This window comes from Nicotiana tomentosiformis, chromosome 8 (genome assembly GCF_000390325.3).
Source record: "Nicotiana tomentosiformis chromosome 8, ASM39032v3, whole genome shotgun sequence".
NCBI classification, from domain to species: domain Eukaryota; kingdom Viridiplantae; phylum Streptophyta; class Magnoliopsida; order Solanales; family Solanaceae; genus Nicotiana; species Nicotiana tomentosiformis.
The window spans coordinates 65,495,172-65,511,055 of NC_090819.1; positions in this window are offsets into that span (position 1 = coordinate 65,495,172).

A 15,884-nucleotide genomic window follows, 5' to 3' on the forward strand; every position below is an offset into this window, starting at 1 on the left:
GGTAAGTATATCTCCAGATCATCTTTGACTCCCAGTTACTTCCAGTTATTATATTATCAGTTCAGTTTCGATTTTCAGTTATGTTATTGCCTTACATACTCGGTACATTATTTCGTACTGACGTCCCTTTTTCGGGGACGCTGCATTTCATGCATGCAGGTTCAGACAGACAGACGGGTAGACCTCCTCAGTAGGTGTTTCCCGAGTTCCGCCTGATCGGTAAGCTCCACGTCTTTCGGAGTTGCCAGGTCTAGAGTTTTGTGTACATCTTATGTATATCTGTATATATGTTATGGGTAGGTCGGGGCCCTGTTCCGATCACAGTACATCTATCAGTAGAGGCTTGTAGACATATCCTGTTGGTTAGTGTTGTATGTTGGGTTTGTATAAATTGGTGGTTTGTCAGCTGTAGTAGCTATGACGGCCTTGTCGGCCTAGCTTTATATTGATGTTTAGTTAGCGCTAGTTTCCATTCATTTTTATATTTTGCTTCGCAAATTGTCTTGCAAGGTGGCCCTATGGCCAAAGTATGACATTATATGTTCAGAGTCCCTTAGTCGCAATATGGTACGCCAGATTAGGTGAGGCACCGGGTGCTGGTTTCGCTCCTAGGTTCGGGGCGTGACAAACTTGGTATCAGAGCAGTTCTGTCCTAGGGAGTCTACAAGCCGTGTCTAGTAGGGTCTTGTTTATAGATGTGTTGTGCACCACATTATATAAGCAGGGAACTACAGGGCATTTAGGAGTTGGTTACCCTTCTTTGAAATCTAAATCGTGCTATAGAACTGAGTTATAGGAAATTTGAATTAAACTTATGTGTTGGTGTTTGCATGCTCAGATGACGGTGACTAGGAAGACTACGGCTAGCCAGAGGAGAGATACATCAGTAGGTGAGGGAACCAGCAGGGTACCCCCCAGTAGATGGGGCCTAGTCTGAGGCTCAAGGTGAGACCCCTACTCAGCCATTACCGGCTCCTCCACCAACTGCGGAGATTCCTAGGGAAACCGCACATCCAGTTCCCCCTCCACTTCCATTAGATCAGGACTTGAGAAGTGCGGTGCATTTGTTGACACAGTTGGTAGCTACCCAGCAACAGGCTAGGGCATCAGCTAGTGCAGGAACTTCTGAGGGGTCTGGGAGTTCAAGGGTCCGAGAGTTTATTGCTTTGAGTCCCCCAGAGTTCACGGGGACAGATCAGAGGGAGGACCCGCAGGATTTCATAGATCAGCTTCACAGGATCTTTCGTGTTATGCATGCCACGGAGAAAGAGGCAGTTGAGCTAGCAGCTTTTCGACTCCGAGATATAGCCATCCTTTGGTACGAGGGATGGGAGAGGTCCAGGGGACGTGATGCACCTCCAGCTATTTGGGAGAATTTTTCAGATGCCTTCCTTGACCAGTACTTACCACGGGAGATCCGACAGGCTCGAGTCGATCAGTTTCTAGCCCTCAAGCAGGGTAATATGAGTGTTCGAGAGTATAGTCTCTGTTTTGACTCATTGGCCAAATATGCACCATCCATAGTTGCTACTATGCGGGACAGGATTCACAGGTTTATAGCAGGGTTAGCCCCAGAGTTAACCGAGGCATGTGCCATCGCTGCATTGCAGGATAGTATGGATATCTCCCGGATTCAGGCATTCGCCCAGAATATAGAAAGGGGTAGGCATCGGCAGTAGGGTACAGAAAGGGCTGAGCAAGGGCAACGAAAGAGGATGAGATTTCCCAGGTCTCAGGAGCAATCTCAGGGTAGTTATAGGACCCAGTACTTCGGATGGCCACCTAGGCCTCCGCCACCTCAGTTACAGGGTTACAGGTATAATCGCTATACTCAGTCAGGACCAGGTGAGAGCTCACGGGCTTCGGGTTTGCAGCGACAACGAGGTTCTGCGCAGACATGGTCATTTCCTCCGCGGTGTGACATCTGTGGTAGAGGACACTTGGGTCAATGCCGAGCAGGTTCTGATGCTTGTTATACATGTGGGCGTCCGGGGCATATGATGCGAGATTGCCCAAATAGAGATTCTGGGGGAATGGCACAACCAGCGAGTTCAGCAACAGGATCGTCTATGTCCGTGCATCCTTCAAGGCGTGAGTCTCAGTCTTCGGCTGGTAGAGGTCGAGGCAGAGGTAGAGGTTCCAGTTCAAGTGGTAATCAGAACCGTATCTATGCTTTAGCGGGTCGACAGGACCAGGAGTCTTCACCAGACGTTGTGACAGGTATATTAACCATTTGCTCTCACGATGCTTATGCTTTGATAGACCCAGGATCTACTTTATCATATATTACCCCATTTGTCGCGAGGAAGTTTGGTATAGTGCCTGAAATACTAAGTGATCCTTTTGCGGTATCTACACCGGTCGGAGAATCGATTATTGCTAGACGGGTTTACCGAGGTTGTACGGTGACAATTTGTAGTCGTCAGACCTCAGCTGACCTAGTTGAGCTAGAGATGATGGATTTTGATGCTATCATGGGCATGGACTGGTTGGCAGCTTGCTATGCCACAGTTGATTGCCGAGCAAAGGCAGCCAGATTTCATTTTCCGGGTGAGCCAGTCCTTGAATGGGTAGGTAATACACCAACACCCAGAGGTAGGTTTATTTCCTATCTGAAGGCGAGGAAAATGATCGCAAAAGGGTGCATTTATCATATTGTGCGAGTTAGAGATGCAGATGCTGAGATACCTACACTTCAGTCTATTCCCGTAGTCAAAGAGTATGCAGATGTGTTTCCAGATGAGCTTCCAGGTATTCCTCCAGAGCGAGAGATTGATTTTAGCATCGATTTGCTTCCAGGAACTCAACCAATATCCGTCCCTCCGTATAGAATGGCACCTGGCGAATTGAAGGAGTTGAAGGAGCAGTTAAAAGATTTGCTGGAGAAAGGTTACATCAGGCCCAGTACCTCACCTTGGGGTGCACCGGTACTATTTGTGCGGAAGAAAGACGGCTCGCTGAGGATGTGTATCGATTATAGGCAGCTGAACAAGGTAACTATTAAGAATAAGTATCCACTTCCAAGGATCGATGACTTGTTTGATCAGTTGCAGGGAGCTAGATGCTTTTCAAAGATAGATTTGAGGTCGGGGTACCACCAGGTCAGAGTTCGGGAAAAAGATATTCCGAAGACAGCCTTCAGGACCCGATATGGCCACTTCGAGTTCCTTGTCATGTCCTTCGGGTTGACTAATGCACCCGCTGTATTTATGGACTTGATGAATAGCCTATTCCGGCCATTTTTAGATCTGTTCGTGATAGTATTTATTGATGATATTCTGGTTTATTCCCGTTCAGAGGATGAGCATGCGGACCACCTGCGAGCGGTACTCCAAACCCTCCGTGATCGTAAGTTGTATGCTAAGTTTTCTAAATGTGAGTTCTGGTTGAAGTCTGTAGCATTCTTGGGGCATATTGTATCAGATGAAGGTATAAAGGTGGACACTCAGAAGATTGAGGCCGTGAAATCTTGGCCTAGACCTACCACTCCGACAGAGGTTCGTAGCTTTCTAGGCTTAGCAGGATACTATCGGAGGTTCGTAGAGGGTTTTTCTTCCCTTTCGGCACCATTGACGAAGTTGACACAGAAAGAAACTAAGTTTCAATGGATAGAGGCTTGCGAGCGGAGTTTCCAAGAGCTTAAGAACAGGTTGACCTCAGCTCCAGTTCTAACACTTCCAGAGGGTCTAGAAGGTTATGCCGTGTATTGTGATGCATCAGGTGTCGGGTTAGGATGTGTCCTGATGCAACATGGGAAGGTAATTGCGTATGCTTCAAGGTAGTTGAGGAAGCACGAGAGGAATTATCCGACCCATGACCTCGAGTTAGCTGCGGTTGTCCATGCACTTAAGATATGGCGGCATTATTTATATGGTGTTCATGTTGATGTATTTACTGATCATAAAAGCCTACAATATATCTTCAAGCAGAAAGAGTTGAATTTGCGACAGGGAAAGCTAATGTTGTAGCAGATGCATTAAGTCGCCGATCTATGGGTAGCTTAGCACATGTAGAGCCTGAGAAAAGACAATTAGCTAGAGAGATTCATCAATTGGCTTCGTTGGGGGTTCGGTTAGTAGATTCTGAGGATGGTGGAGTTGTACTCCAAAACACTGCAAAATCATCCCTCATAGCTGAAGTCAAGGAAAGGCAGTACGAGGACCCAGAGTTGGTCGAGTTGAGAGAGTGAGTTCCGCAGCAGAAGAAGCCATTGTTAGAGCTCAAGGGAGATGGGGTTCTCAGATACAAGGGTCGTTTGTGTGTTCCAGATGTAGCAGGGCTACGAGACAGGATTATGTCAGAGGCACATTATTCATGGTATTCCATCCATCCTGGGTCGACGAAGATGTATCATGACATTAAGGATGTGTACTGGTGGAATGATATGAAGAAGAACATTGCTGAGTTTGTCGCCCAATGTACTAGTTGCCAGCAAGTGAAGATAGAGCACCAGAAGCCTGGAGGGCTAATGCAGACTATAGAGATCCCGACATGGAAATGGGAGGCGATAAACATGGACTTTATCACGGGTTTACCTCGTTCTAATCGTAAGTTCGATTCCATATGGGTGATAGTCGATAGGCTCACGAAATCAGCTCACTTCCTACCGGTCAGATCTATATATACAGCAGAAGATTATGCAAAGTTATATATTAAGGAGATAGTGCGGCTACACGGAGTACCGGTTTCTATTATATCTGACCGTGGGGCTCAGTTTACAGCACATTTTTGGAGGTCATTTCAGAGAGGTCTAGGGACTCAGGTGAATCTCAGCACAGCTTTTCATCCACAGACTGATGGACAAGCCGAGCGCACAATTCAGACGCTCGAGGATATGTTACGAGTATGTGTGTTGGATTTTAAAAGAAGTTGGGATGAACATCTACCTCTTATCGAGTTTGCATATAATAACAGTTACCACTCCAGTATCCAGATGGCTCCGTACGAGGCTTTGTATGGGCGTAAGTGCAGATCTCCTATAGGGTGGTTTGATGTTGGAGAATCTGGGTTACATGGGCCAGACCTGGTTCAGCAGGCCATAGAGAAAGTAAAGCTTATCCGGGAGCGACTGTTGACAGCTCAGAGTCGTCAGAAGTCATATTCTGACGTGCGGCGACGAGACTTAGAGTTCAGGATTAATGACTGGGTATTCTTAAAGGTATCACCTATGAAGGGCGTAATGAGGTTTGGCAAGAAAGGCAAGCTTAGCTCACGGTATATTGGGCCTTATAGGATCATTCGGAGAGTGGGCCAAGTAGCTTATGAGTTAGATCTGCCCTCAGAATTGGAGTCTGTCCATCCGGTTTTTCACGTATCTATGCTACGGAAGTGCATTGGCGATCCTACCCGAGTGGTGCCCACAGATGATGTACAGATTACAGAGGACTTGTCATACGAGGAAATTCCAGTTGCCATCCTAGACCGACAAATCCGCAAGCTACGAAATAAGGAGGTAGCTTCTGTGAAGGTTTTATGGAGGAGCAAGAATGTAGAAGAGATGACGTGGGAATCGGAGAAAGAAATGAAGTCTAAATACCCCCACCTATTTCAAACTGAAGATATGGTTCGAGATGGGATGCTACAACATAGCTCTATGTAGGCTAGCAGGTCATCAGGTAAGCTTTTATTTTTCACTTTCAATATTTATGATTTACGGTCGGTGAGGCAAATTGCTACTATTTATAAAGATTGGCCATATGTGGCATGCATAGTATGTTTCTGGCTACGTGCGGGTTGGTTTTAACCTAGTGTACGAAGGATACTTTGGCAAAATTTTCCAAAGTCTCTAAGAGTAAACATTCGAGGACGAATGTTCCCAAGGGGGGAGTGATGTTACACCCTATATTTTCGTATGTAAAAATGCGTCGTAAGCAAACTAATGTAGGACCAAAAATGAGATAATATTTAAAAGTATATAAAGTAAGTTAATCATGTTACCTCTGAGGTTACAAATATTGAAGATCATGAACAACAAGTACAAAGAGGGTTGGACAGTTCAGAAGCTAAAGCAATTAAATAAAACAATGTTTCGTCGAAAGTCGACAAGTTGGGAATGTTATAACATGTACCTTTGGGGTGAGACTAGGGTGATTAACATGATAAGGAGATTATGTTATGATTTATATTAGTCGTATGACATCCGTGTGTTATGTTTTAATGTCAAGCGAGTTGTGGAACAAAAGTCGATGAAAGTCATCACAAGTTACACTCATAAGTTTTACTGAAATTTTGGGTCAAATGTAACTGCGATTTTCTCCCAATATACTTAGAGTTATGGGGTGTTCCACCCATAAAATTAAATATCTATGAGTCTATTTTCCAACACATTAAACCGTTTGTCAATACGACATCGGAGTAGAGAGATATGGGTATTTTTGCGATACTGCGCAAGCTGCTAGGTGACAAGTAGGTGTGTCACCTACTTGCTTAAATGAAAGCCCAAAAATGGACCATTTCGGTTCATCCAAAGAGGCCTTTTAAAGGCCCTATTTTCTTCATATATTAGACTTAAAATAGAGCATAATAACCAGACATAAGCTCTGCAAAGAATCCTCCCAAAAATTTCCCACAAACCCTAATTGATTTTCTCTCCCTTTCAAGTTCTAATTGGAGGTAAAACCTAGAGTTTGAAGAACCAAGATAAGAGCTGAGTTATCCAACAAATAAGGTGAGTTTACTGCTCTCTTTCATCCAATTTTTCTTCTGTAAATTCATGGTAAGTCGTTCTATACTTGTAAGAACTCACGGGACGGTGATCGGAAGCCGTGAGTTCGAGTTATTCACTTGTAGCGGACTGTTTTGTGGACTGTTTTGTGTTGCTGTTGGGCTGCGTGTTTTACTACTATTTTGTGGAGTTTGGGAGGAGGAAGGGGGTTTATAAACACCATATAAATGTAGGGTGGTTAGCTGGTCGTTCGTCATAACATTTTCGGGTCGTTTGACACTACTACGGTGGTCGTTTTGTGTACGAAGAGATTGGGGTGTGTTGGGCTGTTTGGTAGTATTTGATGGTGTATATAGGGCTGGAAAATGATGTATATATGTTGTTATTGTTCTGTTCTTGTATTGTTGGTGTTATCTTGAATTTGGAGGAAGTAAGGATTATAGGGGAGATGCTGCCCGTTTTAATACAAAATAAGTTTGTCGTTCGTTGTGCGATAGTTGTACCTTTCGTAACTTAACGATAGTATTATTATCGTTCTTGTAGATTAAGGTGCAAAGAGGTGAGTTCAACTTGGTGATTGGAAAGATTGTGATAAGGTATGTTAAGGCTAAGCCTTCCTTCATTTTGGCATGATCTCGTAGCTACATGTGTTAGTAATGAGACAAAAAGAGAAGTTCATATTCATGAATTTATTCACACTATTCTAGTCTCATAAGTTACAATATTATTCCTTATCGAGACTCTATATTCAATTTTAGTATTGTCTTCTTCCAGTCAAGAGAGCAGCAAGCCTATATATACAGTATTACAGTATTTTCATTACCATCGAGCTATAATTGATGGGCAGGCCCCTATTGGGCAACCTCTGATCAAGATGGAAAGTTATATACCGAGCCTACTGTGGCCGAGCGCCTATGAGCGAGCCCAGCATGGTCGAGATACATAGCCTAGTATGGCCGAGTGCCTATGAGCGAGCCTACTATGGCAGAGCAGTTATATATACCGAGCCTTATAAGGCCGTACAATTATTTTACTTACTATATTGAAGGAGTTGAGTCAGTATCAGCAGGTAAGTATATCTCCAGATCATCTTTGACTCCCAGTTACTTCCAGTTATTATATTATCAGTTCAGTTTCGATTTTCAGTTATGTTATTGCCTTACATACTCGGTACATTATTTCGTACTGACGTCCCTTTTCCGGGGACGCTGCATTTCATGCATGCAGGTTCAGATAGACAGACGAGTAGATCTCCTCAGTAGGTGTTTCCCGAGTTCAGCCTGATCGGTAAGCTCCACGTCTTTCGGAGTTGCCAGGTCTAGAGTTTTGTGTACATCTTATGTATATCTGTATATATGTTATGGGTAGGTCGGGGCCCTGTTCCGATCACAGTACATCTATCAGTAGAGGCTTGTAGACATATCCTGTTGGTTAGTGTTGTATGTTGGGTTTGTATAAATTGGTGGTTTGTCAGCTGTAGTAGCTATGACGGCCTTGTCGGCCTAGCTTTATATTGATGTTTAGTTAGCGCTAGTTTCCATTCATTTTTATATTTTGCTTCGCAAATTGTCTTGCAAGGTGGCCCCATGGCCAAAGTATGACATTATATGTTCAGAGTCCCTTAGTCGCAATATGGTACGCCAGATTAGGTGAGGCACCGGGTGCTTGTCTCGCTCCTAGGTTCGGGGCGTGACAGCCACTTCGTGGCAGTCATTCATTTCAACTGATGGTATTATGCGTCGTGTCCCGACGTTAAATCAGGCGCTTCTTGGGAGGCAACCCATGTTTCTATTCTTCTTTTGTAGTTAGGTGTTATTTTTGTGCTAGCTTGATTTGAAGTGTGCTACAGGGATAAGTGTGACTTACAAGAATTGTGGACAGAAATCTGGCTAAGTGTTGTAAGAATTACGGACCGTAGTTGAATTGTGTAGACGGCATGTTTATAGTTGCTGCAGCAAAAGTGCACTCCGGCCGCACTATTATCTTGCGGACCGCACAAATAGGAGGTGGAAAATATCAACACTCTGAAGTTTGGTCTGTCAAAGAAAAGGTCAATTTGCGGCCGCAAAAGTAAATCTGCGGTTGCAACATGGAATCTGTGGTCGCACACAAAATTTTGCGGACCGCAGACAAGATGCCAAATTAAGCTCACCAGGTAACAGAGTGAGGACTGCACACGAAATTGTGTGGCCGCACTCGCCCCTCCTCCCCTTGGAAAACCAAGTAGTATAAATAGAGGGCTAAGGGCAACTGTTACGTTTTTTTCCCTCTCTGAACACAAACACAGTAATCTCTTGAAATTTCTTGGTGAATCTGTCTGTACATACATACAACATCTTTGATCAGTCATTCCTCACACTCATTCATTTGGTATGCTTCAATTTCTTGTTAAGTGTTTTTTTAAATTTGTAGAATTTTAGTCATTTTTAGGCCATTTGTCAATAGAATTCAATTGTGCATTCATGTAGAGGTAAATCTATAGTGGGTTAACTAGTACATTCTGTATGGGGACTAGATCAATGCATTTTCATGCCTTTGTGCTGTTACCATACCAAAATTTGCAAAAAACGAAATTGCAAAACCTAGATAGACATACTAGACCATTCGTAGTTCTTTTGAATTCTGCGGCCGAACCTGAAATTATGCGGTCCGTAGAAGTTGATCTAGGGAAAAATTAGTGAGGAAGGGGTCTGTGGCCACAAGGTAAAATGTGCGTACCGCAGAATTCCCATTGCGGCCGCAGAACAGCCTTTTTACCATCATCGGAGAGTCTACAAAATTGTGACTCAAATGTGCGACCGCAAGTCTAATTGTGCGGACCGCAGAAATCATGTTGCGGCCGCACAACAGCCAAATCTCTATCATCAGAAAGTTGGCATATTTTAGACTTCTGAGTTGCGGCCACAAGTGAAATTATACGGCCACACTTCACGTTTTTCGGCTGCAAGACAAAATTATGCAGTCCGCAAGGCCTCATCTGCGGCCGCAAGAAAGTTGTGCGGACCGCGGATCCTTATCTTGCAAGCATGATTAAACTGTGACCCCCACTGTGTTCTTGGTTTATACTTGCATATCATTCAGGCCCAGATCCTACAGCACCAACAGCACCGGTGGCATCAGCTGGCTAGTCTGAGGAGCCAAACCTTGCTGCCGACACTGCCGAGGCAGTGCATCATATGTTCACCAACCCGGCCACACCCAGAGTTGAGGATGATGAGATTCAGTTGGATGAGACTGAGGGTGGAGACATTGATGGGGACACAGAGATGTCCAAGGAGCCATAGGGAGTTTTCTTCACTCTTTCCCCTCTTTTAATCTTGTTTTGTTAAGAAGTCATACTTGATTTCAAGTTGAGTGAGCTTACATTAGTGGCAATCTACATGAGGGGCAAGCCTATGGTACTTGAAGTCGTACTTGGACATTCTCTTGAGAGAGATGAGTGAGTCTTTCATAAATCTTTGGATTGAGTGCTAAACTTCTTAAGTAAGCTCGTTGAATGAAAAGTAGAGAAGGAAGAGTTTGGAGTCCACCATGACCTACATGATAGAGCAAGAGTCCTTGATGAGTAAAGTCAATTCTTGAAGCTCGAATGTCACATTAGAACTATATGTGCATGAATGTTTAACTTGTCGCCTTGTTGATAATACATGAGTAGTGTGGGTAATTGTTGGTCCCAACTGATGTGTGGATAGCTCACCTTTGACTCGCTGAAATGTCCCTTAATTTTTGGAGGTGGGAACTAATTCATTTGCTTGAGGACAAGCAAAGATTTAAGTTTGGGGGAGTTGATACGTGGGGATTTTGACTGCTTATCAGCGCCTTTTAGCTTTTGTTTTAGTCCAAAAGTATTGAATTGTGTTCCCGCAACTAATAAAATTGTGCGAAATTGCAGGAATGCTGGAAAATGGCCTCCCGAGATGCAATCCGACTCAAAAAGGAGTAGTCTAAAGCACAAGGCAATAAAGGGCACAGAAGCACAAATGTGTAGTCCGCAATAGAAATTATGCGGTAGTAAACCAAGAGGAAGAATTTAGCAGAAATGTGCGCAATGTACAGACCGCACATGAATTGTGCGGCCGCAAAGCTAGGCTAAGAGTCGAAGATCAGAGAGTATGCAAAAAGACCAAGTCCATGAGCCTATGTGAATTGCGGATCACACAAGAATTGTGCGACCGCGGAAGAGTTGCCTTGCGGCTGCAGTCCTAATTGTGCGGACCGCAGAAGATTTGCCTTGCGGCCGCAACATAGAAATGTGCGACCACAAAAGATTGCTTCGCGGCCGCAGAACTCCACTTCCTTCCAGATGAAGAAATCTGCAGAGTGCACATGGAATTGTGCGGCCGCATAGCCTCCCGAGGGGTAGTTTTGTCCGACATTTTCAGCCTTGTATAAATAGACGAGTTTCACAAAATTAGGTTATGTTTTGAACATCTGAAGTTGTTGTAGCCGTTTTTCTTACTACTTTAGGAAGTTTTACTTTGCTTTGGTGTATTTACATTAGATTTAATCATTTTAAGCTTCCATTATGAGTTTAATTAGTTTTTCTTTCATATTTTCTTCAAATCCCATTATGAGTAGATAGACTTTTACTAGAGTTGTGACTCAACCCTAGTGTGTAAACCTTATGAGTATCTAATTTAGTGCTTGTTTATGATTGGGTATTGATTATTTAGTTGAGTTCATGCTTTAATTGTAGAATTAATGGTTGCAAATATTAGTTCATGCCTATTTGACTTAGTCTCTACTTGAGAAAGAGGGACCTAGTCTAGGATAACTAAGCTAACAAGGAATTGGGTCAATTGAGAGACTGATGAACCCAATTAAAGGGTTCAACCTAGAGATAGTAATAACTCGACTTGAGCTCTTATCAACTGTCTTGGGCGATACCCATCTGGTCTTGAAAAAGCTAAATTGGGCATAACCACTCTTTGACCGAGAGGTATTGAGTGGGTAATGTAGAGTTGAGAGCTATAATACACCCCAATCAACAAAACAAGCATTGACGTTTTTATCCCATTGGGCAATCACCTGGGTTATGGTCATAGCCCTAGGCCTTTTACCCATTTGGAAAACCCTAAAAACAAATATCTCTAGTATATTTTCTTTATCTTGCAATTATTATTAACATTAGAAATAGAAAATAAATCAATGATGTGGAAGTGCAATTTAGATAATGTAATTGCTCATTTGAAATATATATACCCCTAACTCCCATCTTAGCTCCCAGTGGATTCGACCTCGACTCCAAGTTGGGTATTTATTATTGCATACAACCATTTCATATCTCTATTGAGGTGTGCTTTGGACGTGATCAACTAGCTATCAACATGATTTTCGGAGGGAATGAAATCAACAGTGTAGCTTTCTCGGCGGCCATGAAAACAAAGGTATCAGTGACACATAGCAAGAGACTCTGGGAAGTCGCCGAAGACGATATCACCTTCACAGAGGAAGACGTCGATAGACTCCTTCTGTCGCACAACGACGCGCTGATAATTTATCTTAATGTTATAGATTTCAAGATTATACGTGTTTTGGTTGACCCAGAAAGTTCAGCCAACATCATCCAATGGAGAGTGCTGAAGCAAGCCAAATTAACCGGAAGTATCATTACGGCAACAAAACTCCTTGACGAGTTCAATTTGGTGAGTGTGACAACCCGAGGGGAGATCCTGCTACCCATGAACGCCAAAGGGGTCACGAAGACCACCTTATTTGAGGTGGTGGACGGCAACGTGGGCTATAACATAATCCTCGGTAGACCATGGTTACATGAGATGAAGGTTCTACCATCAACATATCACCATCTACTGAAATTCCCGACCCCATAGGGAATTAAGCAAATAAGCGAAGACCAATCTGTAGCGAGAGAAATGAATGCAGTATTGGTTTCTAGCAGTAAAGGGAAGGAACTCGACAAATAGTAATTACAGGAACCGACGCATACTCCCGAGCCAAGCGAAGATGATAAAGGAGAGGAGTCGTCGTAATCCCACCAGGTACAGAGATACTTTCAGGTACAGGAAGAGACAGACGCGACCAAGTCCCCGGCAGAAGAACTCAAACAAGTGGCTTTGTTTGAGGAATTCCTGGAGACAAAATTTCACTTGGGGACATGACTCAACCCCGAGCTCATGTTAGGATTTATTAATTTCCTTAAAACTAACATCGATTGTTTCGCATGGTCGCACGCAGATATGACAGGTATCCCACAAGAGGTGGCCGTGCACAAGCTAAGCCTGGACCCAAGCATCCCACCGGTAAGGTAGAAGAAGCGCTTGATAGCCGAGGTCAGAAACATATTTGTTAAAGAAGAGGTAACTCGGCTACTTGATATTAGTTCAATCCGGGAGGTAAAGTATCCCGACTGGCTAGCTAATATAGTTGTAGTTTCAAAAAAGAATAACAAATTTCGAATGTGCGTAGATTATAAAGACTTGAATAAGGTATGCCCAAAAGACTCGTTCCCATTGCCGAACATCGATAAAATGATAGATGCAACGACAGGACACGAGTTAATGAGTTTTATCGATGCCTATTCTCGATATAATCAAATTAAAATGAACCCGAAGAATCGGGAAAAAACTTCGTTCATAACAAACTTTGGCACATATTGTTATAATGTGATGCCCTTGGGGCTTAAAAACGCTGGAGCCACTTATCAGAGGCTCGTGAACAAGATGTTCGAGAAACAAATAGGTAAAATAATGGAAGTATACATAGATGACATGTTGGTCAAGTCTTTCAATGCAGGTGACCAGTTAAAATACCTCCAAGGAAACCTTCGATATCTTGAGGAAGCACAACATGAAACTCAACCCCAAAAAATGCGTGTTTGGGATTAGCTCCGGTAAGTTCTTGGGTTTCTTGGTTTCACAAAAGGGGGATTGAGGTAAATCCCGATAAGATCAAAGCCATCGAGGACATCGCAGACAAGCTGACAAGCAAGAAAGAAGTCCAAAGGCTAACCGAAAGATTAGCCGCTCTAAGCAGGTTCATCTCTCGATCTTCGGGAAAATGTCACACTTCTTCTCACTTCGGAAGAAGAAGAAAAATTTCAAATGGACTCCAGAATGCCAACAGGCCTTAAAAGACCTAAAACGTTATCTATCAAGCCCTCTGCTACTATCCAAACCGGGGGAAGGCGAATAGTTGCTAATATACTTAGCGATCTTGGAGGTAGCGATAAGTGTCGTTCTAGTCCAGGAGGACAAAGGTACGCAATCTCCTATCTATTATGTTAGCAAAATTTTGTCAGGACCGAAAACTCGTTATTCGCACCTCAAAAAACTAGCCTTAGCTCTCATAGTCACCTTCAAAAGCTTAGGCCTTATTTTTAGTGTCACCTGATAGCCGTTGTGACAACCTTTTCCTTGCGGAATGTCCTTCACAAACCTGAGTTGTCGGGTCGGTTGGCCAAATGGGTAGTTGAAATTATTGAATTTGATATTGAATATAAGCCCAGGACTGCCATCAAATCACATGTTTTGGCCGACATTGTGGCTGATTTCAGTCTCGGGTTTCTATTTTTGGCTGCAAAAGAAGCAGTGATGGTGTCGGAAACAACGTCAGAAGTTTGGACCTTGTTCACAGACAGAGCTTCCAATGTGAAAGGGTCTGGGCTCGGGGTGGTCCTAATCACGCCTTCGGGGAAAACCTTGAGGCAGGCCATAAAAACTATTCCTTTAACTAACAATGAAGCCGAGTATGAGCCATTGATTGCAGGACTCGAACTGGCCCAGGGACTTAGCTTCGAGGTCATAGAGATCAAATGTGATTCACAACTGGTAGTAAACCAAGTATATGGGATCTTTGACACAAGGGAGGAACGCATGCAACAATATGTGATTAGAGTTCAAACCTTGCTCACACGGTTTAGGGAGTAGTCGATCACCCACATCCCGAGAGAAGAAAACGTAGAAGCAGATGCATTGGCCAATTTGGTGTCATCCATGGAGATAAAAGGATCAGATTTCGGTACTTTCAATCAGCTTATGCATTCGGTACTAGGTGTGGACGGCTATTGTGAAGTAAATACAACCAACCTAGTATGGGACTGGAGGAATGAATTCATCGATTACCTTCAGCATGGCAAGTTGTCCGAAGACCCGAAGGCATCCCGGGAAATACGCACCAAAGCGGCTCTCTACAGCCTCTAAGGTGGACAGTTATATAGAAGGTTGTTCCAAGGCCCGTTGGCCCGATGTTTAGGAGCCTCAGAGGCAAACTACATCATGAGAGAGGTCCATGAAGGAATTCGCGGGATCCATTTCGGTGCAGATTCGTTGGTGCTAAAACTAGTAAGAGCAGGATACTAATAGCCACGGATGAAACAAGACGCAAAGGCATTCGTTCAGAAATGCGACAAATGTCAGCGCCATGCACAGTTGGTGCACCAACTGGCAGAACTCTTGCATTCGGTACTATCCCCATTGCCATTCATGAAATGAGGGATGGATATAGTTGGGTCGCTGCCACCGGGTCCCAAGAAGGTAAGACTTCTTTTAAATTTAACCGATTACTTCACTAACTGGGTTGAAGTAGGTCCTTACCAAAATATCGGTGAGCGCGAAGTGGTCGACTTCCTATAGGAAAACATAATTTTTCGGTTCGAAATACCGAAGGAGATTGCCTGTGATAACTGGCCACAATTCATAGGCTCCAAAGTTACAAACTTTCTTGAAGACCTGAAGATTAATAGGATTACATCTTCACCATACCATCCGAGTGCTAATGGGTAGGAGGAATTTACCAATAAAGTGATTATTCAAAACCTCAAAAAGAGGTTGGAAGCAACCAAAGGTAAGTGCCCCGAAGAGTTACCGGGCGTGCTATGGGCGTACCAGATGACGGCAAAATCAAGCACGGGAGAGACACCTTTCTCTCTCGTATACGGTGCAGAAGCTCTGCTCCCAGTGGAAGTAGGAGAACCAACCTTACAGTACTTCCGAACGTACGAAGAAGCAAATAATGAGGCATTGCTAGTCAAGATGCAATTGCTTTATGAACAAAGAACATGGCATACATAAGAATGGTGGCTCAGAAACAAAGGATGGAAAGATACTATAACCGGAGAGCCAATCTCCGCTACTTTAAAGTAGGAGACTTGGTTTTGAGGAAAGTGACTCATAACACTTGAGAGATCAACGCTGGAAAGCTGGGTCCGACGTGGGAAGGTCCCTAACGGGTTTCAGCTGTCACCGGGAAGGGATCATACGAA